Source organism: Euprymna scolopes, chromosome 14 (genome assembly GCF_053919585.1).
Source record: "Euprymna scolopes isolate OS-2025 chromosome 14, ASM5391958v1, whole genome shotgun sequence".
Taxonomy (NCBI): domain Eukaryota; kingdom Metazoa; phylum Mollusca; class Cephalopoda; order Sepiida; family Sepiolidae; genus Euprymna; species Euprymna scolopes.
In genome coordinates, this window is record NC_136495.1 from 43230059 (window position 1) to 43257009 (window position 26951).

At 34.1% G+C, this 26951-nt stretch overlaps 1 long non-coding RNA gene across 1 annotated transcript; it reads right to left on the reverse strand.

Moving 5' to 3' along the window:
• Window positions 1-104: 104 nt before the first annotated feature.
• On the reverse strand, window positions 105-26951 carry LOC145293356 (uncharacterized). Its single transcript, XR_013869719.1, has 3 exons — window positions 25455-26951; window positions 1295-1383; window positions 105-212 (listed from the first exon to the last, which is right to left on the reverse strand). It is a non-coding gene; the product is annotated as an uncharacterized LOC145293356 (long non-coding RNA).

The window sequence follows — 26951 nt, forward strand, 5'->3', positions numbered from 1 at the left end:
TATAATACAAGATAGATATGTTTGTATGAGTGACCAACCCATACATCACTATATGTATAGTTACTTAGAAGTCCTCTTCATAAAACGTAAAAACATACCTGGAATAAGTGTGGTTTTCTTTTCCCGATAGGTTCTCCATTCCTCAAGGAGATCTCCTCCTGTTGAGTTCATGGCTGAGAAAATGGCAGACCCCTTCTTGTTGTTTAAAACAGCTTAAACAAAACGCAACACAAATTGTAATATATATATAAGAAAACCATTACTATTTATTTTTACATGGAATATTCACAATATTTTACACTGGAAACAATTAACAACTCATAACAATTAAACTTTTAAAAAGCTAACCAACCTTTACTAACTACTGATGAAGAACGGGTGCTCCCCACTTTTACAGAGGGACAAAAATTGTCGGCTACGAAAAGAGAATGATTTTTGGCGAATTGCATTGTTGCATCCTTTCCCCTATATCCCTCCACAGGTGACCAAATTACCTCCCAGCTCTTGTGCCATTTGAAAGCAGTTACGCTTACCTCATATAGTGCCACAACTGGATAGAGATAGAGATAAAAATTATATGCAATACACTATGTAATGTGACTCATAAAACCAAACTAAAATTCACGATCTTTTCATAAATTCTACTATAATTTTTACAAACAAACTATAGTCTATGCTTGACTTGTTCAGCAACTTTCAGTTATATATATATATATATTATTTATATATGTAACAATCTTTAGTATATGGCCATTGAGTGATATATGTGGAGCCTTTGATGATTTCTAAATGGCTTTCGTACTTACCAGACAATAGACGCCTAGATTTTTATCTTTGAGATAAAAATCATGACCTTGCTTCAAGTGGGTTTTATTAGAGTTTCGCCAATTCTACACCTATAAAAAAGACTTTTAGACACATGAGTGAATGTTTGTCACGAATACACTATAAACCAGAGACTGATATGACGAAAGAGGGGATTAAGTCTAATTAAAGAGCTACACGCCAACACCTTTTCACTTTTTAATCTGCTTTTTGGAATGAGGCACATGAATCCATTTTTCGTCACATTTTAAGTTTTTCATTGTTTCTAACCTACTTTCATTTTATTCCTCAAGGCCACCCAAATTAATAATCAGTTTTTTTAATGTTTCAAATTGATTCAGTTCGTACCTCACCCATTTCGTATGTGTAATCACTTTGCTTCGTACATTATTAAATTTCATGGAAAATATTTTTGTTTTAGTTTATGATTCGATGTAAAAGAATAAATAAAAAAAGATCATACGCATACATGTAATATATTTTCGTTCCAATCCTTAAAATATCCAAAATAAGAATTCTTTCATTTGGGCATTATTGATTTTCCAATTCCGCGGTTTTCTAAAAAAAAAAAGAAAAGGAAAAAAGAGGGGGAGGAATATTGTTATATTCTGTATTTTAAAAAAAATATTTCTTCGAATATTTATAGTTCTATATATTTATAATGCTGAAGATCTTTCCTAAACTTATTTTTAGAAATGAGCGCGTTTAATAGCGAGTGTATTCAAAAGGCGTGCAATGAAGAATTCTGAAAAGAAACGAGACGCCACAGAAAATATATCAGGAATTAAATTCCTACTGAAAACAAAAACAAATGATGTTTTAAATTCTAAAAAAAATGTGGGTGCATTATTTTTTCTTTACAGTTGTTTCAATTATTTTCCTCATTTGGTACCATTTAGGTTTTCGGGAATTATTAATCCATGGGTGTAGCATGTTCTCAAGGTGTCGCCATTGATTTTACCATAAAAAAGTGTAACTTACAACAGAATTTAACCAATTAATAAAGTCACGATTGAGGCAATTACACAATTAATTGCAGGAGCTTTAAACGCATGTTTTCTTTAAAATGTTCATTTTAACTACTTATTAGTATACATCAATATATATATATATATATTTATATATATATATATATATGTATATTACTATAAAAGATTTAGGTTTTAAATACCTACAGACACTAGTAGTACATCCTTTCGTAATCATCAGAGTAACCTTCCACGATTACCGCCGGTCGGAAGATCTGAACTCGGTGACAAAGAATAAACCCACACGATCAACTTTAACTGCGAGAAATATCATTAAAATGTAAAAACTTATTTTTAAATATCGAGACGTCCATCCGTAGTGATCTAATGATAATAATAATAATAATGTCATTTTAGCTTGCATGCACGCAAGCTAAAGTGACCAACTTTCATTTCGACTGTTTCGTGTGCAACAATAAGGACAGCACTCTTAAAGGGTCTGACATAATTATGACTATAATAAGTATTTAAATACCTACAGACACTAGTGTGTCATCCTTTCGGAAATCATATATATATATATATATATATATATATATATATATATATATATATATATATATATATATATATATATATATATATATCAATGGGTAACCCGACGTGCCCGGGTGTTTGGAGGTGTACGCTGAGCAAAAAAAAAAAAAATGATCAATTTTATTAATTTGACCCCTATTATAGCCCCTTAAAATTTGTTATTTTAATCCCAAGTTAAGTTATTAAGTTAGATCCATGTCCAAGGAACCTATATCTAAAATTACATGTGTTTAGACACAAAATTGTCGGAGGAGTTCGGAAGAGTTCTCAAAGGTCAAATCGTTGAACTTTGACCCCTTTAATCGCCAAATTTCTGACCGAAAACCTATTACGTCGATTTTCGCAAATCTCAGTACCCTGTATATCCAATTTCGAGCCTGTAGACTAAAAATTGACAGAGTTATTGTGTAGGGAAATGTACACAGACACATAGACACGTTCACTTTTATATATATATATATATATATATATATATATATATATATATATATATAACTACTTAATTTACTCACATAAAATTAATATACGAAAGTATAGATTTATGCGTAAACTTTAAGTATTTACTTCAAAAGTGCTCAATACGTAGCTAGAGCTAGTTAGTAATTTATAAAATATATATGGCGATTAAGCTACACTGAATATTCGGCGAGATAGATAGATTTGTTTAACAAAAATATATACGTATACATAAATATATATGGAAATAATTTTGTCTACTATCAACTTTTTTCGCTAATATTATGCAAGTATAATTCATGTAGAATATCTGCATGAATATAATTACAGGTAATAGTTAACTAAAGATTATTATCCCATTAAAAAACGAAGCACCTTATAGGGAATTAATTAAAACGAATGTTTAAAAGAATATGCGAATTTGCAGATGAATTAAATTCCATGACCCATATATGAGAAAATTGTATTTTGTTTTTAAATAAATAGAAAAGAAAGTTTTAATATGAATATCAGTACACACAAAAGAAAAACGAATTTATAGGAGTATAGATTGATAGAATTTCCGTATAAGAACATGTGCGCACTGTCCGCAGGAGGGGAAAATATATTTCCTCATGGGATGACTCTGATGTGATCTCTGATGGCATCCCAGTCAACCTTATTGTATAACTTAGTCGTTTTAAGCAATGGCTCTTCAACTTGTAGACGAGAGTTTAGAGTGATGTCTATCATTATCACAGCATGATCCGCATTCCCGACTGGGCAATGAGCATTTGTTACAGTCGTCAGGAACTCTTGTCAGAAATAGGTCCAGAATGAAGCTTGCTGCTACTGACAATCTGGGGGGCAGGTAGGAACATTACTGTCTGTGTCAAGAAATGGAATATAGAAAAGATACAGGTGATACTACCAGCTGTATTCGTGTCATTAGAGAAACCAAAACAATAACTGTGGTGGACATAAAAATCACCAAATACATTCATTTGGGCGTTAGTATCAAGGGAAAATGCTACATCTGTGCTGTCAGAGATGATTGAGTAGGGTACAGCCATAGATAGGTCATCTGATTCTAGTTTCGATTCCTTAGTCATGGGGAGAATGGTTCGAATATAGACCCAAAGCCAGTGCATGTATCTGTTAGTCTTACGACTAAGTGGAAAATATCCAGACATGTTCAACTGGTTAGTTGGGATGGAGAAGTGCAAGTTAGTTTCAGTTAGTGCTAAGATATCACGGCGGTACTCAAGGAGAAATGATTCGACCTCGTCTAAGTTTGATAAAAGTCCACGGATATTTGTAAATACGAACCTAAATGAAGAAGGCGAATCGTTGTTCAAGTTTGTGTCTGGTTTCATCATTATTTTGAATTGAGCTGTAACTTTATTTGATTTAATACTTTCAGTTTAGGGTGAGAGGTGTCATACAAAGAAGATGTACATAGACACCATCATGCAATGCACGTAAACCATCATTCGACTCCTCCTCTACAGGAATGTAGCCTCGGATGTGCCCAGGGAGATGTGCAGATTCCCTTTCCATGCGCGACATGGCTCTACAAATATCCCGATATTATAAACTGATCATATAGCAGTTGCTCTAAGTGCTACCAAAGAGTAAGGGACCTGTACTATCAGTCTGAATACAGCAGCTACAAAACTGTCGAATCAGTACCATTAAACCTGTCAGACAAGAGTTGTTCAGTCCTATCATGTTACCATAATAGTAAAAATGCATCCTCAAATGCCCAGGATTAGGGAAAGGGAATTAAGCAGATGTGGGCGACGGCATTAACTACCCTAGTCAAAGAACAAGGGTAAGAACTGGGCGTCTCTAATGAGTCCTGTGATTGCATCTCTGCTCCTAGCTAAGGGACAAAGAATGGGTATGGAAGCCAGGCGATAAGAAGAGCCTACCTATTTCTTAAGCAGTTGAGGGTCGCAAACCGGTGTTTTCATCGAGTCACCAGGTCTAGTAAGGTTGTCGACCAGGACCGAGGAATTCGCCCTCCACTGTTTGGTGTCAAGACGCATGAGGTTATTGATACAGGTTTAACATCGAAGTTTTTTCTTTTCCTAGATGGATGAACTGAGTAGATCTACAAGGTTCATCAGCACTGAGAGGGGTAGCCTGGTTTCAAAGCCAGGTATTTCTACGCCCCTACACGTCTAGTTAGGATTAATCGAGTTATTATCAAAGATAATTAATATCTACACTCCTCAAAATAGGATTAAGATTGGAAGATGTGATTATTCACACGTTTCCAATGGAAAGGCGGGTAGGGGATATGCACGAGTATGAGGTATAGATTTCAAGTAAATATCTACTAGAGTTCAGCAAGGATTAGCTATGGCTTGTTGATTAATAAATGCAATGGAAAAATTATAGTATAAAGATTTGGAGTACGATTCGAAATGAGCTTCATGTGTTAGTTTTAATGTAAAGACAATCCCCAGTATTTGGTCCATCAAAAAAAAAAGATATATATCTTCTATTTGATATAGATTATTTTAAATATAAATACAAACTTTGGCTAATAAGTATACATCTTATAAAAAAAGTTATTGGACATAGGTATGTTATAACATAATGCATGCCTACTCAGTAGATAACTATAGAAGCTTTGTATCGATTTTTACAGGTAAGCCTTCTAAAGTGAAGCACCTGACTCTAAATTCTCTCCCAAGTAGAGAGATCAAACAAAAGAATCCTAGCAAAAGTGCGAAAGTGAAGAGATATGAAGATAAAACTACACAGTTCAAAGAGAATAGGTTATTTAGAAGAGAAGCACAAAGTTTTGGAGTGATATTTGGAATGTAAAAAAGAAACATAATAGAAATGCTTCATGACTAGGACATTTAAAGAATTAAATACAAAGTAAGTTAAAGCAATCTTAATGTGTAGTGAAAGTGAGCAAGCAGAAAGTGAGTAAACAATGTAAGAAAATTTCAAATTGGAAATCTCCTGAACAAGAGGATCTACAGGAGTATTGGCTATAAACCTACACACCTTGAATTGAAGGATTGCTTCTTAAATTGATTGAATGTTGAAAGGAGATGTAATTTCTAATTGCGGCACGCGTGAAAGAATAGTGCTCTGCCGGAAGGATAGTTCAAAAAGCTCTGCGGTTAATACCTATTAGCCCATCACTTACCTTCCACTGATGTGGAAACTGCTGACGGACATTTTGGCAGATGAAATTTACAAATATCTGGAACAGCAAGGGATCTTACCTGAGGCACAAAGGATATATAAACGGTGTAGTAGAGGATCAGTTGCTTATTGATAAAACAATACTTTAGGATTGTAAGAGAAGATCCACAAATTTATGCATGCTATGGATAGATTACTGCAAAACATATGATCTGGTTCCACATAGCTTGACTAAGAATTATGGAAATCTTTGAAATAACGGTGATTGTGTCGGATTTCTTGGAAATAAGGAAGCAATAAACAATGGAAAGTGCCATTAACATCGAATAGAGAAGATCTTGGGGAATTTCATGCGAAGAGAGGAATTTTTCAAGGGGACAGTTAATCGCCATTGTTGTCTATTATTTATGGATGACTTAAAGTGTTATGCAAATATCAGTTTTATATGCTCATAAGAAATGCTTAAATGTTCAGTAATGACATAGGCATGGAATTTAGCATGGGGAAGTGTGTTAACTTGAAATTGAAAAAAAAAGGAAATTTGTTAAAAGTAAAAGAGATAAAACCTTTGAAAGGGTAAATATGAAAAGGTGATACGAATGGTACACCTACTAAGGAATTGTGGAATTAGATAAAATAAAATAAACTGGAATGAAGGGAATAATAGGAAAAGGATACAAGAGAAGACTACGGTTGGTTCTTAGGTCAAAATTGAATGGAAGAAACAAAATATGCACAGTAAACATATGAGCAGTAGCTATATTTCGAGATGAGGCGAGGGTTATTCAGTGGAAAGAAAATGAAGTGAAAGATATTGACAGGAAGACAAGAAAAAAATGATGTAAATGAATGGAGTATTTCACCCAAAGAGTAATTTCGATAGGTTATGTGTGAAAAGGAAAGAGAGGGGACGAGGACTAATGAGGTGTAGAACGATGTGTAAAAGAAGATATAGTTCAGAAGTTTACATCTCCAACTGTTAGGAAAGGTTTACAAAGGGCGTGTCAAAATTTAAAAAGTTGCACGAGAGCGAACTAATAAGACGCAATGAATTTAAGGCAATAAATACTTATAGATTGAGAAGAAGATGCAAGACGAGTTAAGTAGAGATCTACCAGAGGCAGTGGACAAAGAAAAATACCTGACGATAGTTGTCAAATTGTGCCTTGAAAGTTGGGACAAAAGCTCTTATATGTGCCGCACAGGAGCCAGCGCTCAGAATGAATCATGTGAAGTATCACATTGATATACCGGTTGAAAGTCCCCTATGTCGACAGTGTGTACAGAAAGGTGAAAATTTACAACACCTCGTCAGTAGTTGAAAGAAGTCAGCTCAAGAGAAATACAAGAGGCGGCATGACAATATTGCGGAAAATGTCCATAAAGATATATGCAAGAAAAGAGGATTGAAATAAAGTGAAAAATGATACCAGCATGGTGGAGAGTGATAATGTAAAATTATTGACATATAAATATCCAATGCAATAATGTGATTGCGGGAAGGAGACCGGCTTTAGTCTTGTTGGAAATAAAAAGGACACAAGGCAATAATAATTAATATAACAGTGCCAGCTAGTGTAAATGTGGAGTGAAAAGAAAAGGAGAAGGTCAAGAAGTGCAAAGACTTAAAAAATGAGATAAAAAATATTGTAGAAGTTGAAGAAGGAAGACATTCTACCTATTGTGATGGGAGACCTGGAGAAACAAAAGGATTTGAAAGTGGATTGAGAAAATTAAAATCAATTGTAATTTTTCACTACTTAAAAATTCTGTCTTGTTTGAAAACGCCAGAATCTTGTGGAAAGTGCTGGAAAACTCTCTAAACAAAATGCTGATAGGGTATATTCATTTGATATGATCCGCCTGTCAGTATAAACTCGTCAATACCGACAGCCAGACACAAAATGTGATAATAATAATAATAATAATAATAATAATAATAATAATAACTAGCAGAACCCGTGGAAATCCCACAGTGGACTCTTTCATATGTAATATAATGATGTTCGCATTTTAGTGGATGTTCAGCGTAAATAGAGGCACCCTGATATTATTGTAGTTCTTTTGTTAAAACTGCAAAAGTATATATCTAAGCTAGCAGGAATGCCCAACATAGCCTGGTCGTAAAATATGCTAAAATATGGTATTTTAATTTATGCAGATTTCGTATATATTACTATAAGAGTCAATTTTCGATCCATTCTTATATATTCTAAACGTGATTTCAAAAATAAAAATATATCCACATAGCTTAGGTGAATCGAAACTGAAATTAAAACTTACGAAGGAAAAAGGAATATGTGTATATATAACTTTAGTTCTTTCAGTTATAATCGAAACTGAAACGAAAACTGATTTTTTGGTAAAATTATTTATTGCAAGAAATGGAAAGGCATAACAATTAAACAATAGGCACTCAGAAGAAAAAAAATAAACGGCATACAGAAAATAACACACACGCTATCGTATTAATATATAGATTAAAATATTTTATGTACCAAAAGCAATTTTTCATGAAACTATTTTAGTTAAAACAATGTTATAATAAAAAGAATTTATTTACAAAAACGATCCGTTATTTAATGTATATATATACATATATATATATATAGAGAGAGAGAGAGAGAGAGAGATAGATAGATAGATTGATTGATAGATTTAATGCTTTTATAAAAATATTTTATGTACAAAACAAGTTTCGTTTAGCTAATAACGTGTTGCTAACTTCGAGGTTTCGTATATAGGCTTTTGTTTACATGTTTTAGTAGTAGTCTCTCTCTCCCTCTCTCTCTCTCTCTCTCTCTCTCTCTCTCTCTCAACAAACAAATGTAAAAAATAAACAATGAAAAAAAAAACAAATAACTGCTCAATTTTTTGCCACCGCCAGCTGAGAGTTATAGTTTTTTTTGTTACGGAATAATTTAAAATCAATTATTTCTTTTGAAAGATGAAACCGTAAATTTTATAGAATTAAAAACAAATATAGCGGTGAGAACAATTAAATGTCTATTCTAGAATTAAATCTCAACCAATCAAATTTGCCGGAAAGCGTAATACACAAAAAACACACACGCTATCGTATTAATATATAATAATAATAATAATAATGATAATAATAATAATAATAATAATAATAATAATAGACTTGTGGTCACTCAGCTTCCAGGAAACACTACAGCTTATTCCTTGATGACATGTGTGAAAGCTCCTTGTGAGCCAATAATGATAAATGCGATGATGAAGAGGAGTATACCAAATAAATATTATGAGGGATGAGTAGCGAACATTACAAAATGAACACTGTAAGAGGAGCCACATTAATTTCATTAATTAAGATTTATGAAACTTGGTGGGCATGTCACGCGTATACTGAAGTTCATTAGTAAAAATTTCAATTTCAGAAATAAGCGTGAATTCTATAGACGATATATAGGTGGCATCCTATCCAAATGCTTTTTGCATATATCCCTTAACAGAAACGTCTATCAGAAGATATCTGTGTAGTATCAGAAAAAATGTGTGTACGAATTATTGACAAGTTAACTCGTCGTATCAGCTGCGTATATCAAACGACGGCAAATGTTTTTGAACATCCATGGTCGGAATTTGATGGATAAGTTAGGCATTGGGTGAGATTTAATTGTACGAAACATGGTTCGATTGCAGAAAAGAATTGCACATTTTCGATTGCATGGTGTACATTTTTGCAGAGTATTTGTAAAAATACTATGAATACAAAATACATCAAACGGAAATTTAGATAAAAATATACGCTTTTCCACAGTCGCAAGAAAATAATGATTGAAAAGAGGTGAGAGTCATAAAAGAAATAAACCAAGATGGTAACAAAGAAGTGAGAATAATATAAAGAAATGAAAATAGAATCTAAACTTGCGTGCAAAAGGGTTCAAAGGACAATTTACTGTGAAGAAGACACAGGATGTCGAACAATTGAATGCAAAGTGTAGAGTGGAAATAGAAATAAAAACTGTCGTACATGAAATAAAGCAAATAATAGTATTAAATGTTAAAAGGTAGAAGAATACGAAGAGTTAATTGGGCAGTTTATATAGAATAGATTATAAAAAGTTCAAATAATATAAAATAGCAAAATCAAAATAATGCACACAGTTGTTTAGTGATATTTGGAGTGTTTAAAAGGAGCAGACCAATACGTAAAAGATAGTCAGTGAGTTTAGGAAGTTCGATGAAAAGAGTACAACTTGTAACAATATAAGCCCATTGGGACAAACGCAATATATAAATACAGGGTGGCAATACAGTAAGAAAAGTAAGAGCATGTTTCAGGAAGAGTACTGGAGTGTGATAATGTGTAACTATTGTAAGATATGAATATCCAATGTAATAATTTTCTTGAAGCAAGTAGACTAGATTCAATCTCGTTAGAAATAAAAGAACAGATTTTAATAATCATTGGTGCAGCAATACCAACTGACGTGAATGTGGACGAAATGAAAAGAAGATTGAAAAGTACCAAGACTTGAATAGGGAGCTAAAAGATTGTAAAAATTGAAGAAAGTTGAAATTGTACCTGTAATGATGAGAGTCTTTTGGGGAGTGTGACAAAAGGATTTGATAAGATGATTGCGTAAATTAAGAACCATTGCAATATTTGATTGTTTAAGAATACTTTGCTTTGTTGGGGACCACCAGAATTATGCAGAAGATACTAGAGGCTTGGGAAAAGAGAATGATCCGTATAGCTGTATGAAAGCGGCTATAACAACAGTCAGGCACAACATGTGCGAATAATAATAATAATAATAATAATAATAATAATAATAATAATAATAATAATATTAATAATAATAATAATAATAATCATGATAATAATAATATTATTAATAATAATAATTAAAATAATAATTAAAAATCGTGAAAATAGCAATAAAAATAATAATACCGATAGTAATAATAATAATAATAATAATCGTGATAATAATAATGATATTATTAATAATAATAACAACAATAATAAATAAAAATCGTTAAAATAGCAATATAAAGTAACAATACCAATAGTAATAATAATAATAATAATAATAATAATAATAATCGTGATGATAATAATAATATTCTTAATAATAACAACAATAATAATTAAAAATCGATTAATTATCAATAAAAATAATAATAGCGATAGTAGTAGTAATTATTATAATAATGATAACAATAATCGTGATAATAATAATATTATTAATATTAATAACAATAATACTTAAAAATCGTGAAAATAGCAATAAAAATAATAATACCGATAGTAATAATAATAATAATAATCGTGATAATAATAATATTATAAATAATAATAACAACAATAATAATTAAAAATCTTTAAATTGCAATAACAGTAATAATACCAATAGTAATAATAATAATAATAATAATCGTGATAATAAGAATAATATTATTAATAATAATAACAACAATAATAATTAAAAATCGTGAAAATAGCAAGAAAAATAACAATAATAATTAAAAATCGTTAAAATAGCAATAGAAGTAATAATACCAATAGTAATAATGATAATAATAATAATAATAATCGTGATAATAATAATAATATTATTAATAATAATAACAACAATAATAATTAAAAATCGTGAAAATAGCAAGAAAAATAATAATACCAATAGTAATAATAATAATGTGATGATAACAACAACAAAAAATAAGAAGAAGAATAAATATTGTAATAATAACAACAATAATAATAATAGTAATCTTCATAATAATTATAATGATAATAATAATGATTATATTAAAAATGATAATAACAATAATAATAATAATAATAATCGTGATAATAATGATATTAATAATAATAATAGTATTAATAATAATAACAACAATAATAATAATAATAATAATAATAATAATAATAATAATAATAATATATGCTCAGTCCGTTAAATCCAAAGTAGCTGAGCAGCGGCGTGTTTCCCACCAGTTTTGGCAAATAGCAAACAGGATCCTTAACAGAAGCGTGCATTCTATCCCAACCATCATCAATGGACCCCAGGTCATCACGTCAGTATCAGACAAGGCCAGACTATTTGCAAAGAACTTTGCAGCTAATTCTACCCTAAGCGACGAAGGTCTCAACTCCTCGTATTTCCTCCTATTACAGACAACACGCAATGCAACATACAAATATCTATGCGTGAGGTCGCCAAGCTAATCAAGAACCTTGATTCCAGTAAAGCAACTGGCCCTGACGGCATTCCAGTTATAGTGCTGAAAAAACTCCAACCAGAATTTGCCCCCATACTTACAAAACTGTTAAAGCGTTGCCTTAAGGAGAAGTCCTTTCCAACACCATGGAAAACCTCATCAGTATGTCCTGTATTTAAGACTTCAGGCGAAAAGTCATCTCTCTCAGTACAGACCAATAAGTCTCCTGTGAGGCATTAGTAAGTTGTTGGAATCCATATTAAATAAAGAAGTAGTTCAACCACCTTAGTATAAACAACCTTCTTAGTGACATGCAATATGGTTTCGCTCCGCAAAATCTATAGCAGATGTGCTAACGGTTATATCTCATAGGATTAGTGAATCTCTTGACAAATGCTTCCTTTCCAGGGTAATTTCTCTTGATATATCGAAGGCCTTCGATAAGGTATGGCAAAAGGGCCTACTTCACAAGATTTCCAGCTACGGTATCACTGGAAATGTTTTCTCAATCATTAAATCATTTCTCTCTGATAGGTTCATGAGAGTAGTGGTTGATGGGCAGAAATCAGAGGTCCACAGTATTAATGCTGGAGTCCCTCAACGGTCCATCCTGGGGCCAACTCTCTTCCTGATCTTCATCAATGATCTCCCAAAGCATATACTTAAATCATTCGTTGACATCTATGCTGATGACACGACCATCTATGGCAACACATCAAAGGCTTTAAATGACAAAGTTCTCTCTGATTATCGCTCTTCTGATCTTGAGCACGTGGTACAGTCGAGCAAGACATGGCTAGTTACTTTTAATGCATCCAAAACCAAGCTTCTATCTTTACATCATCAACACTCTGATCCCTATCTGGCAATAATTGAAATGGATGAGTCTCGTCTTGGGAATGATCCATGTTTTGACAAGCTTTTGGGTTTGACCTTTACTCCTGATCTGAAATAGAACACGTACATCAGGTCTGTTGCCAAGGACGCTGGGAAAATGGTGGGATTCTTCTACCGCTCCAGAAGATATCTCACTACTAATGCAATTTTCTATCTGTATAAAAGCCAAGTACTCCAAGAATCGAGTACTGCTGCCACATCTGGGCAAGAGCTGCTAAAAGCAACCTATCCTACCTTGACAGAGTACAAAATAGACTTCGTGACTTAGTGGGGGATGCCCTTTTCTCTTCCCCGCAGCCTCACTCCCACAGAAGAGACGTTGCAAGCCTGTCTTTGCTTATCGTTATTTCCATGGCAAGTGCTCGTCCGAGCTTTAATCTCTGGTCTCCCCTCGCAAATCTTTCACGAAAAATACCCGTCTAGCTGAAACTACTGTCATTAATTTTCTCCACTATTTATCTGTGCCTAAATCCAAACGTAGATCCCATGAGTAGAGCTTCTTTCTTTGAAATGCGCGAGTGTGGAACGCTCTTCTGTTTGCCTGTTTCCCACCTTACTACAACTTGGATGTCTTCAAGTCCAACATAAACAAATTCCTGACAAACAGCTCTCTTAAGTAAGACGCCCTATCAAATATCCAATACTAATGTTTACTACGATACTATCTCCTTGATTACTGTACACGCAATAACCTTTATCCCCGAGTGGCTTCCGGGCCTTGATAAGTGGTGACCTCTATGTAAAAATAAAAATAACAATAATAACCGTGATGATAATAATAATAATAATAATAATAATAATAACAACAATATTATTAATAAGAATTGTGATAATAATAATAATAATAATAATAATAATCCCTCTCTCTTTCTCTCTGTAAGCCTGTAACGAGCTACTGAATTCCTCTCTCTTCCTCTTCCTCTTTCTTTCTCTCTCTCTTTCTCTTTCTCGCTCCCACTCTGTCGTTACTATGCAATTTTTGACTCCAACTAATAACACTCTATTTGATGTTATGAATCGATGAAACGACGGTGAAAACTATAAAAGGTTCTAATTGCAATGTGTATAATGTTATGCTACAGCTTGAGATAAAATCCCGGTGCCTTATCCTTGTAGCTATCCCCGGAAAATCCAACCATAGCTCAAGCGGGATGGGACTGAAGCCGCCCGCTAATTGCTTAGGTACCTACAAGCCTTTATTACATTGGATACACTCACTAGTAGATATCGAAGGTGGGTGCGTATGTGTATAGGCTGAATAATAGATTGAATGCAATCCCTAATTAAAATGGGAAATAATTAATTGTTTAGAATTAAAATTAGTTCCCGAGCGAAAAGGAAGTGCCGATTCGCTTTAAGATTTCCATTGATGGTCAAATAAAATATCAATCCAAGAGTGTTGACTCGTTGCCTCGCTAAGAGCTTAGAGAGGAAATCACATTTGTCCTTAAAAAGGCAAGCTGAGGTTAGTCGGTCCGACATAGACGGTTGACCAATCAACTTCTAGCAAGAATCGACTTGGCAAACATTGTTTGGTAGATGAACGATAATCGCATTCCTATAACCAACCCCTGTAGTATTAATTAGAGTGTACAGCAGTTTTTCTTCAGTTTAAGAGATACACCCGAGAGAGAGAGAGAAAGAGAGAGAGAGAGAGAACGAAAGAGAGAGAGTGTGTGACAGAGAAAGTTGATGCTTACAGCAAAGATGCACAGATGAAATCGTCTTGACGATATGCGGAAATTCGTGAAACCGCTTTGAAAAATAGCAACTTAGAAACCCAACACAAGAAGCAGCTAATATATTTACTCAATCTTTGTAAAGGTGGGGCATTAGAATACGCCAACTGCCCCTCTGCAGAGGGTAAAAGTCCCTCAATGAGGGTCCTGGATATGACCTTAAATTATATCCAGTGGTGAGGCCCCAACTTTTGGGCTTTGGGGAGTGTGGAGCCACACTTTAATTACCATTGCTCCCAGGTCCACTCTGACCCGGAGTGGTAGTACCTGTTAGGGTCCCAACTATGGGTTAAATAGAAACTGACGTGAAAACAACAAATATATTTTAATAAAAAAAAATTCTTAAATCTTTGGATTCGGCATTAAATAACCCGAAAAGGGTTGATATGCCGTAAAACAAAAACAACCAACCAAACCAATCTTTGTAAAAGAACACTGAAAAGCTGGAATGCGTCGGTCAGGCTAATAGAACCACCAGAAAAGCAAATAAAACGATTGTTAGAACTCGATTTCTTAAAGTGTAGGAGGGGACCAACTCCGCTCTCTGTCTGAGGAGAAAAAACAAAAGGAGAAAAATTATTGGCGTCCGTCAATAAGTCTGTTATACAAAAACACTAATACATCTCTTTTGTTCTAGTTTCTTTTTATTAATTATTTTTTCCCATATTATTATTTGTGTTACCGAACTGACCGTGAACTCTTGACATTGTTTTTAAATAGGCGCGTTTGTAAAATCAAATTGACGGATCGTGTGATCCTTGCCACACATATCGCTGCTGACATCGAGCGTTGCTTCTCCTTTTTTTATATAATCCTTTCTTTTCTCTGCCATAGAATAGCGACACATGAACCTCTCACTCGCACATCTCTCATAAAAACAACACATAGACCGGTTGAACGAAGAACTAAGAATAACAGTACGTCGATCCTGTAGCATTTTCACATCGTGGAGTTTCAAGGACACTAAGGCTTTTCTTTTAGTTGTAACCGAACAGGAACTACTCTATAGATAATGGCCCCTCATTGATAGCGGCAATGTACGTCGTTACATAATGAGATTATATTCTCCTCACAATTGCGAGAAAACAACAAGAAAATCAAGTATGATTTTATGATTTATAATAGTAAAGTGACTGGGATAAAATAAAATGATCCTGAGGATTTTGGGAGAATTAACAAATCAAGGAGATATAGTAGCATCTAAACCGCGACTGGAGTAACATGTAGAACATTGCAATTTGAAACTTTACTGGTAATGACCCATTAGAAAATTACTAACAGACATAAAAAATAAGAATAGAATATCTAAGCAAATATACAAAGACTGTCAGAAAGCCTGATGTTAGATAGAGCATGAAAAAGAACACTGCAAGAGTAATAATTGTATGAGCACTAGAAACGGTCCAGACAAATATGAAAAACAAACTAGAGGAAGTTAGACGCAACGAGGGGTTGGCCACATAGTAAGTATCACGAGGCATATATGAATCATTACTTTGCTTAAGAGAGGAGAGAAAATGAATGACTAATAGACACTATCCTCAAATGTGTCTAAGGGCTCTCTGTACAGGGGTTTGTCAGAAGAAACTGGCATAAGGATACTTCTCCCTAGAAGTAAAGCTTGACTAAATATTAAAAATTACATAGTATTCGCAGCCCAAATAAGATCTCTTCACTATGGCTAACTCACATTAGCTTTTACGAGGAATAGTGCACCTTCTCCTTGTGATGTTACCTCAAGTAACTGCACGAAGCTGGATACTCCACAAGACCAGATAAATTCTTGTCCTGGAATCCAGTAAGACCAAGAGATCAAAACGAAATATATACTACAACATATGAAAATGGTTAATTGGGGAGAGGAAAAGTGTGTTCTATATTTCCTTACTAACTCAGTGTTTGAGAGATAAAGAACTTTAATTGAACATTCTAATATCTATGTATTTCATATAGTTTTCAAGTGTTAGCCACAGGTAGTGGCGCCCTTGATTTCTGAGAACTTCAAAAGAAATAAAATAAAACAAAAAGTGCTTAAGGGGTTTAATATAAGTCATAAAAATGTATTGATAGAAGTCACATCGGCACACTGAGACGACAATCAACGTAAAAACTATTACGCCGAGAACAATGTAATTTATTTTACGCATGTTGTAATTTCTTAAGCATATCAGCATTTACTTTTTTCCAGATTCTTAAAATATCATTCATGATTTTATGCGATAGTCCAAAATCTCTTAGAGGAATTTGGTTGGGAAATATTGTACCATCCTTCATATTCCTCTAACCTATCCCCATCAGATTAATTTTTATTTTGTAGTATTACAAAACCATTTAAATTACTTATGTTTACATAACGAGAAAAGATTGGATATATGTTAGATCCATATATCACATTATAACTTACAGGAGTGTACAAGTGAGACATTTGTAAGCTCGTTGGTAGATAGGCTCAACTTATAGAGAGCGAAGACCATTATTTTTAGAATAAAGATTTTCATAAACAGCCAGTTTTTTTTTATTTGCAAGATGTAATTTAAAATCAGCAAAAAATTCTTAACATACCTATTATGTACACTACATACATCTGCAACTTATGATAATCAACAGTTTCTGATTTGTCTCTATTTGATAGAGATTGGATGCGACAAGCACGATTATTTTTTTACATTAAGTATTTATGAAAGACATCGGAATATCTTTATTCTCATTAGGTTTTTCCTGTGCGAAAGATGAAGTCTTCTAACTGTTTTCCTTTCATCCGGCTTCTTAATCCAATATTCTGTTTACCGCAAGAAAACCAACGAGATTGATTCATGCTAGTGAGTACTTAGACTCTTTTATTCGGTTCAATATCTTTCGTTTTTGCTTCCCCTTTTCTTTTAATGTTCGCGTTTGTTTTGTAGAGGAAATTCGAGACGCCGGTTTGTATAAAAATTTCCGAATGAATACTTTGCTTTTTTTCAATATTATTTATTACTTAGTTTTTTCTGCAACAATTAAAATAAGTCTTACGTTTTTATTAATAAACATACGTTTTTTTATTAATAAATCTTAATGATTATCGATAGTTATATGCGAAAAAATAAGTATTTGTTGGGTTGACGATTATGATTATAATTCTTAATAAACCTCTATAATTTAATTAAGGCTTACACAAGAGTAAAATTTCTTTCAAATTTTGAATTATAATAATATTGATAAATGTTAAAAAATAACACGGACAATGAGAACATTGCCAAAGCTGCTGCAAAAAAGGTAGGCTCTCTATACCGTGCTAGAAACTTACTCATACTAAGGTGTATCTTATATCTTCACAAAGCCACTATTCACAAATGGATAAAATGTCTTTGACAAATCTGGGCTGGTGCATCTATCAATTCTTGGTCCCTCTTACACAAGGTTTAAAAGGGTGTGTAATCATATAATATCTGAACTCTTAACAGAGCGCTTACAAGCGCGTGTGAGAAAATCAGCAGAAGTTGTATATTAGCTGGCTAGCGTAAATATTAGCAGCTGTTAAAGCACGTATCGAAATTAGCAAATTAAAAGAAAAAGAGAAAAAATACACCACGTGGTCAAGGAGAGAGGTAAAGTGCGAGCCTGAGAAGATAGGCGTCTAAATACGAGTGCGAGAAAGCGATGACTAACGCTAATATGAGGTGGCGAGGAGAATAACATGCACATGTTTGTGTATAAAAAAAATTGCAAATATAATAAAGTGCGTTGTTTTGGAAGAGCACAAATAAATGCATTTCATTTGCACTTGAAGAAATTCAGAGTCGGATTTTTATTTCTTTCTTGTTTTACTTGTTTGTTCCTTTTCAACGGTACCAGACAGTGTGTGGGTTCGAGAGGTTAGAACTGTAAGAACACAATAAAAAAGAAACGGCTGTTTCATACTGGGGGGGGCAGATGATACGTAATGTAATAGGGTACACAGCGACCCAATAACTTGGGGGATTTCAGATTCATAATAGGAGGCTGATATATGTGAATAGATAATGGAAATTCTTTAAACTTTAAGGATATATATTGTTGATGAGGGGGTATATTCAACACTTTTGAAGAAGTTTTATATTAAGTTCATTATACAAGACGCTGAAGACAAAAACACATTACCTTGCGGTTCATGGCAAACGAAGACAAAAACACATGACCTTGCGGTTGATGACAAACAAAGACAAAGGCTTACACAACAATATGAAGTCATTTATGTTCAGCTGGTGATGGGAATGATGAGAATCTGATGACGTGTTATATTACTACATTTTGTCTTCCCCCTTCTACATTCTATCTCCTCCTCTCCTCTTCATGAAGGAGCTCAGGAAAACTCTCTCTCCTCTCTCAACTACCAACTCTTACTCTCTCAACTCTTACTGATTTCGGACCCTAACTTAACTGTATATATTGAATCCATATGTTTTGTGACGTCAGAAGTGGAAAAAATTTGAATGAGATCTATATGGACATTGCATATGCTTCCACCACGTGTTCTGGCAATACAATGAACATTCCTTAATTTCCATTTTCCAATTCTACCTGCTCTGACATAACTTATTCGTATAGTTATTTCTATTATAATAGACAATTAACTGCATTTCTGGAACCGCATCTTATGTATTCTTTTTAACTTTTAACTTTTAATACCGAGTCCGATTCACGCATTTTCCTTTAATAATAATTTTCCTCGAACTTAATACAATTAATTACCGAGAGCTGCCTGTTTCAATATACAATAACGGCCACAAGCTCGAAACTCTGTCTCATCGCCGCAATGCTCCTCATCTGCGCCTATTTTACAAGTACTGTAATGGAATGTGCCTTAATGAACTCATAGGACTTGACTCCTCGCGATATATTGCTGACTAGTCAAGTAGTAAAAGTTCGCCTCTTCACTTTTGAAATCGCTTGATATATAAATGATTTTCACGTTATGATCTTTTTGTCTCACATTGCTAAACTTTAAAAATCACCCCCGTTTTATTTTCTCTGAGTCTACTAACATGCAGAAGGTATAATATAATGCGAACAGACATTTGCATCTTAACTCCTTACTTAGTTTACTGTAAACATGGTTTCAGATGGTGACCTCTGATGCCGACGTAGAAACACATCTGTGCGTTGCAACAAACGCGTATAACCTGTTAGTTATCGAAGGGGATCAATCAAGAAACCCAAATTTATAAAGTCGTTTCTATATACTGCTTGGTCCTGATTCAATGGTCGTCACCTTCTGATATGTATGTATGTATGACCGTTTTTCTGTACTGTTAAATCATCCAGTGGTGTTTAATCATCTGTAAACTCAGGAGGAAAAAATGCATGCATGGAAGCACAACGGTACTTGTTGGAGAATTAAAGATTTTATTGCGAAGAGATTTTACCGCGCTGAGAGACTAGAAAATTAAACCTTTATAAAATATTAATATACTTATTTTCTTTCTTAAATTTATAATTGGTCGACGAAAGTACAGGTATCGAAGGAACTTCACTTGGGTTTCTTACATTTTCGACACATGATAACCCGTGGCTTCGTTGACACAAAACTGCTTGAAATCTCTGTGGTGAATATATGACGCAATTTCCATCAAACAAACCGACATTTTTTTCCTAACGTATTCTGTCTAGGAAGTTAACCATTGACTCTATCTCTCGCTGGATATTCTGGTTTATTGCCGCCCGCCGCCAGGCCGTTCTGACATACACTTAATTAAATGCTTTCGAAAATCATATTAGTTGCCGTAATCTGTAGCTAATAGCGTAATGTCCATATATAGAACAATTTTTGCCCGTAGGGTTACACACCATCTTGTAATCCTTGTTTCGGATCATGCAAAAATCCAAATGATACTTATCACGCAACTGCTTTGCTGGAACTGTATATTACCAAATCAGAATACAATTCTGTATTAATAAACTTCATTCAGATGGTTTCGAAATGCGCAACACTTAGATTGCTGTCATTTATAAAATAACTAGCAGGACCCGTTTCGAAATAGACACAGTAAAGAACGACTTTCGAAATGGATATCCCCTACCTCCCCATGTTAAGAACAGCTTTCGAGTTAGACACCCCAACCTCCCCATGTTAAGAACGGCTATCGGAATAGAGACTCCAAAACTCACAGGGATCAAGGAACGGAATATAGAGAGGGTGATCATCTAGGTCATGACAACGTCTTTATTTCTAGTTTTCTCCGAGCACACTTGGGACAAACTTTGCGCAAATCTTCTGCATCTTCAGTTCCTCACGAATAATTGCGTGTATACGGTTCTCGCACTGATATCAACTGTGCATTTATTGTCTCTATAAAAACAGGACGGTCCTTATCTATGAAATTCTTTATATGACCAATCAACTCTGATTTTCTGACTTCCTTACTCCTCCCACGTCTCTCATCATTCCTTAAGACTCCCTGCTGTCCTAAAATCTCTTGTATCACTCAGAAACTGATTCCCGGGTCATGCAAGCTGGTCCAAATGCAGTCTGTAACATTTTTACCGTTTTGTGGCATCTTTTCCAAGTTTCAAACAGAATTCTATTGCATATCGTTCTCCTAAAGTGGCCTAACGTCCGGATAGCATTTTTTAAATTTACCAGCTGTGATAATCAGGCGTATTCCCTTTTTTACTGCAACTATCTATTTGAACCTGAAATCAGAAAAAAATTTGGTCTGTTATCTCATAAGATGTATAGCAACAACATACAGAATTTTCAAGACTCTAAATCAATGTAAAATGCCGGTATATATATATATATATATATATATATATATATATATATATATATATATATATATACGGTTTTCTTTTATGTGTTATTGAGACTAGTTGGGTGAATATTGTCATCATGTTTATATTAATCACAGCATTTCCCATCTATATAAGTTGGGGCCGACATCAAGTGCATCTTTACAGTATTGAATATCATTGTGTCAGATTCGGAAACATAGAGCTAATACTTGAATTGGTACTATATAAAAGCAATTGTCATCAGTAGTAAATTAGAACACCATAATATCGCAATCCATACTTGTATATACAAGATAAAATTCGTAACGCATTAAACAATAATTATAAATTCTAGCAAAAAGATGTATGTTAATAATGTGGACTGTGTTAGTTTCCTTCAGTTTTATGCTAAGTCAACAGTGAAATGGTAGAACTCTTCGAACAATTTCAGATACCTCCGAGTATAAAACTAAGAAATATTCGATAAATTTTAAAATAACGAAAGCGTATTCTACCAGAATGAAAACAACAATAGAACAACCGAACTCGGCTGGAATAAAACGCTATTAGAGCCAGATATAGGAAGAACGAAATAGTTATGATAGATTAGCAAAATGTTTAAAAGAAATGAAAGAAGAGTCAAGGCAAATTGAAGATAGAACAGTTGATGAAATCAGGAAGAAAGCCCTGAAGACAACCTATGAAATATGGCCAACTGGAGAACACGAGGCCATGGCAGAATACTTATTGGCTCAAGAAATTCAAACACTTCAGGAAAGGCTAGTTCAGCAATTGGAATGATACATCAACGAAACACATGTACCAGAATGGATGAGCAGAGTATTGCAAAAAGTCACAGTAAAGGGGACCACCTCCAGCAACTACAGACCTATCACCTGCTTACCGACAATGTGGAAAATACTTACTCCTCAACTGAGAGAACAAATTTATCAGTCATAACCGCAGCCTACTCCCAAGGGAACAGCAAGGATGCGAAAAAGGAAAAGGATGAACACACAACCTATTATACATAGATTAAAGGATTCTGAATTCGCTCAAAAATAAGAAAAAGAAACTAGCCTTGGCCTGGATATACTATAAGAAAGCATGTGATAGAATCCCGCAAGCATGGATAATAAAATGTCTAAGAATGTACAAAATACCGGTAATATAACCAATCTGATAGAAAATGCAATGAAAACACGGAGACCTGACATAACTGAAATTAAAATATAAGAGGGATCTTCCAAGGTAATTCCTTATCACCATTACTTCTCATTATAGTCTTGATGCCCTTGAAAAACATCCTAAGGAAATTCCATTCCTAATTTCAAGTTATTAATACAGATAAAAAAGAACCACCTAATGCACATGGATGACCTGAAACTGTTTGAAAAAATAAAGACAGCACTAGACACACTAGTAAAAACGACCAGAATATCCAAAGTGAATTCGGTAAGAAAAAGTGCGCAATGCTGCCCATGAGGAGGGGAAATTAGAAGCAACAGGAGGCATTGTACTGCCCAATCAAACAGAAATGAAAGCACTATCTGGACATGATAGATAAAAATACTTAGGATTGCTGGAAGCAGACACCATCAAAGCAACGGAAACGAAAGAAAAAATAGGAAAAAGAAAATTCCTCGAAACTAAATTAACAGTCGAAACCTACTTAAAGGAATAAACACGTAAGCAGTTTGACTAATAAGATACACTGTACCGTTTATAAGGTGGACCAAAGAATAACGAAGGAATCGCCGATCAGAGGACCAGGAAACTCATGACGATCCACAATGCACCCGAATGATGATGCTGACCGACTATATGTGAAAATGAAAGACAAAGAAAGAAGGCTTATCAGTATAGAAGAATGTATAAATAACACAAATAGAAAAATAACGTCGAAAGAATAATTACTGCAGCAAGAGACCAGGAAAAAAACTAGATGAAAAAAGGGACGAGGAATAAGACAAGGAATAAGGAATAGGAAGGGAACCAGCTACACGGACGATTCATAACGATGACAAAAGAGGAGGATAACGAAAACACTTGGAAAGGGCTACAAAAAAAAGAAACCTTAACAGGAAACTGAATCACTAATAACAGCTGCGCAAGATAACACACTTAGAACCAACCACATCAAAGCAAGTATCGACAAGACACAAGAAAACAGCAAATGCAGACTATGTGGGAAAATGGATGAAACAATAAGCAACATAAGTGTATGCAGCAAACTAGCCCAAAAAGGATTGTAAAATAGACACGATCAAGTTGGGGGGGGGGAGGCAGTACATTCTCAATTATGCAAACAATTGCATCTGGAACACTCAAACAGATGGTAAAAATTATAACAGGCAGCAGTACTCGGAAATGAAAGTCACAGTGCTCTATGAGATATGGATATACAAACGGATAACCCATCCAAGCAAGAACACGGGATGTCATAATAAGAATGAAAAGTCCTATCAGATTGTAGATTTTGCCGCTCTAGCCCCTATGTTTTTGTAAATGTCACAACGAACGGGCACCATACCAAATAATGAGGGTCAAGGAGGCTGGAATTACCGAGGAGCGAAAGCACTAGCAAGCCCTCTGCTGGATGAATGCAAAGAAGACAGGGACCTTGGGTGGCTTATTGCCACCAAAATACCAGTCAAAACCAATGGTCTCCGCTAAGGAGAAAGCAATGGTAAACGGTTGTTGCTATAAAGCAAATCCTTTTGCAAAGGTTATTGAAAGGGGTGAAGAGTACTGGAAATCTTTGGAGGCTTGTTATCACTCAGACCTCGGACACACAACAAGTTATTCTCAAAGAGTAATCTTTTATGATGAATTATGTGACTACACCTAGTTAGTAAGTAATAATAATAATAATAATAATAATAATAATAATAATGATAATAATAATGATAATAATAATGATAATGATAATAATAATAGTAATGATAATAATAATGATAATAATAATAATAATAATAATAATGATAATGATAATAATAATAATGATAATAATAATGATAATAATAATAATAATGATAATAATAATAATAATAATAATAATAATAATAATAATAATAATAATAATAATAATAACAATGATAGTAATTAGCATACAGTGTGTACTAGGCATATAACTCTTATTTACATCATAATAATTACGAATTTTTCTGGCGATAAACATGGCAACATCTATGACTGTCATCCTAAAACAGGCCTGGACACTGGAAAATGACGTCATAGGTAAGGTATACGAAGCAGGATCTGTCGAACAATCAGTGGCGATAATGAATGAGAGATTTTACAAAAGAAATAGAAAAAATTACAAAATAAACTGAAAAGGAGAAAATAAGGGAAACAATGATACTAAAATGAAAATTATCCAATATTAAAAGAAAAACAAAAATTAATTCAAAACAAAGCTAATGTATGTTATTTTTGCATGAAACAAAATAAACATTTCGTTGTTTCATGGATTATTACGGCTTATATTTTGTATTTTACTTACAATTTTATTTATAAAATGACAAAAGAACCTCATCCAATTATAGCAAAAACTGAATTATAAATTAAGTGATTAAACAAATAGGTTATAATCGAACGATGAATAATTTTTAAATAAAATATTTGATGCTGCGCTTTACTTTCTTATGTAATCAGGTGGCGACGGATAAATATATAAACTAATGGCACTTTTTGATTTTATGCCAATGCAGAATAGACATTTTAGAGGAGTTGGATTTTCTCCAACCGACCTTGTCTCTAACTCTAATCGTTGTAAGATCAAGTAAATAGCGGCCCGAGTCGGCTCTCGATATTATAGTTTTTGGTTCCTTCTAGAATCAGATACTGTAACTGAATTGGCAATAAGCGAAATGGAGCGAAATAAAGAGCTTACCTAGGATACGTCTCTTGTTGTGTTGCAGGCCGAGCGGAAGAGACTTCCAAGATGGCGTCCATGGGTTTTTATTGGCTTTGACCCCATGCCATTCGCGCAGAATCGCGTATGCTCTCGCGCGATTATGCAAATATCTAATTCCTGGCCGCTATAAAGGCAGGACGCTGGGAAGCAGACAGAGAGCGTTTTGCAGATTGTGCGTAGATGGTTCTGGCGGTTGGATTCTTCTTTGTGACGAACCACGGATCTGCGAGACATCCCTCTCTTCAAGAGGTGGGCGGTGCAAGGCGAAACTGACTATTTCCTATCTTTGTTCCTGATTTTTGCCTACTACATTTTCTTACAGACATTTACAACAATAAAGACAACATGAAGAGTTTCAACATTTGTGTAGAAATCGAACTTGCCACGCCAAGGTATCTACTTTACCGGCACCGCCTGTTTATGCGATGTTAAAAGCACCTTACGGCTTTGTTATTATTGCGCAAAATTCAGATTGAACTCCAATTATTTGAACTTACATCTTTTCTTTTTATGATTCGTAATGGAAATAATTGATTCGATCAACTCCCACGAACATTCAGAATCATCACAATTATCCATACATCTTCGTTAATTTATTCGTGTTCCGATGAATCGATAATTTAATCTCTGTAATTTCTCCCGAGGAAGCTGGAGAAAATTATTGAATATTTTCTATTTAGTTTCCGAGTTCGACGAACGCAATTTGCAGATGTGAAAAATGAGTTTTGCGCACCAAACAGTTGAGGCGGAAACGTATACTTATTAAAAGATGGCGTGTGTTTTGCAGTCATCTCTCGGTTCACCCATCCCAGTTGTCTCCCGGATGGCAAAATCTATCAGCTTCCAATTTTATATCCAATTTCCGGAGCCAGCCTACGCTTCGCACTGTCATTGCGATCAAATAAACCTTTTTGATAAGTCTGCTTTTTGCGACGATGTCGTAAATGTCCTGGTCAACGAGGCGCGAACCTAATGATTGGAGTCATAGAAACTCTGTTTCCCTCGCAGGTGTTCTATGTAGCTTTTTCAATAATTACCATGTTTATTTGCAACAGAAAATATGAGGCCTAGATATATCAGTTGCGCTTACTGAACTGCTGTACGAAAATCGATGTATGAAATAATAGCATTTTTAACAGTGTATAAATTGTTTATTTATGCAGTTTCAGAATTGATTACGACTCGTATATCGTACAGTCTGGAATGTTTAAATATATACAGTAGACCATACGTAAAAAAGTTTGATAACAGAATGTCCTGGGGTTATTTACCAGTTAGAAATAAGTCTGGTTAACTTCTGAATGTGCGTGTAAACAAGTTTAGTCGACTACTACTGCCAAATTCAACGGTTTCGTTTTGGATTTGGACCCCTAAGCAATTTTCCCGACTAAAAATCGAATCGAAAGTATGGTACACGTCCTAATATACTATATATCAAATTTCAACTCTTTGACCAAATATCCAGAGAACAGT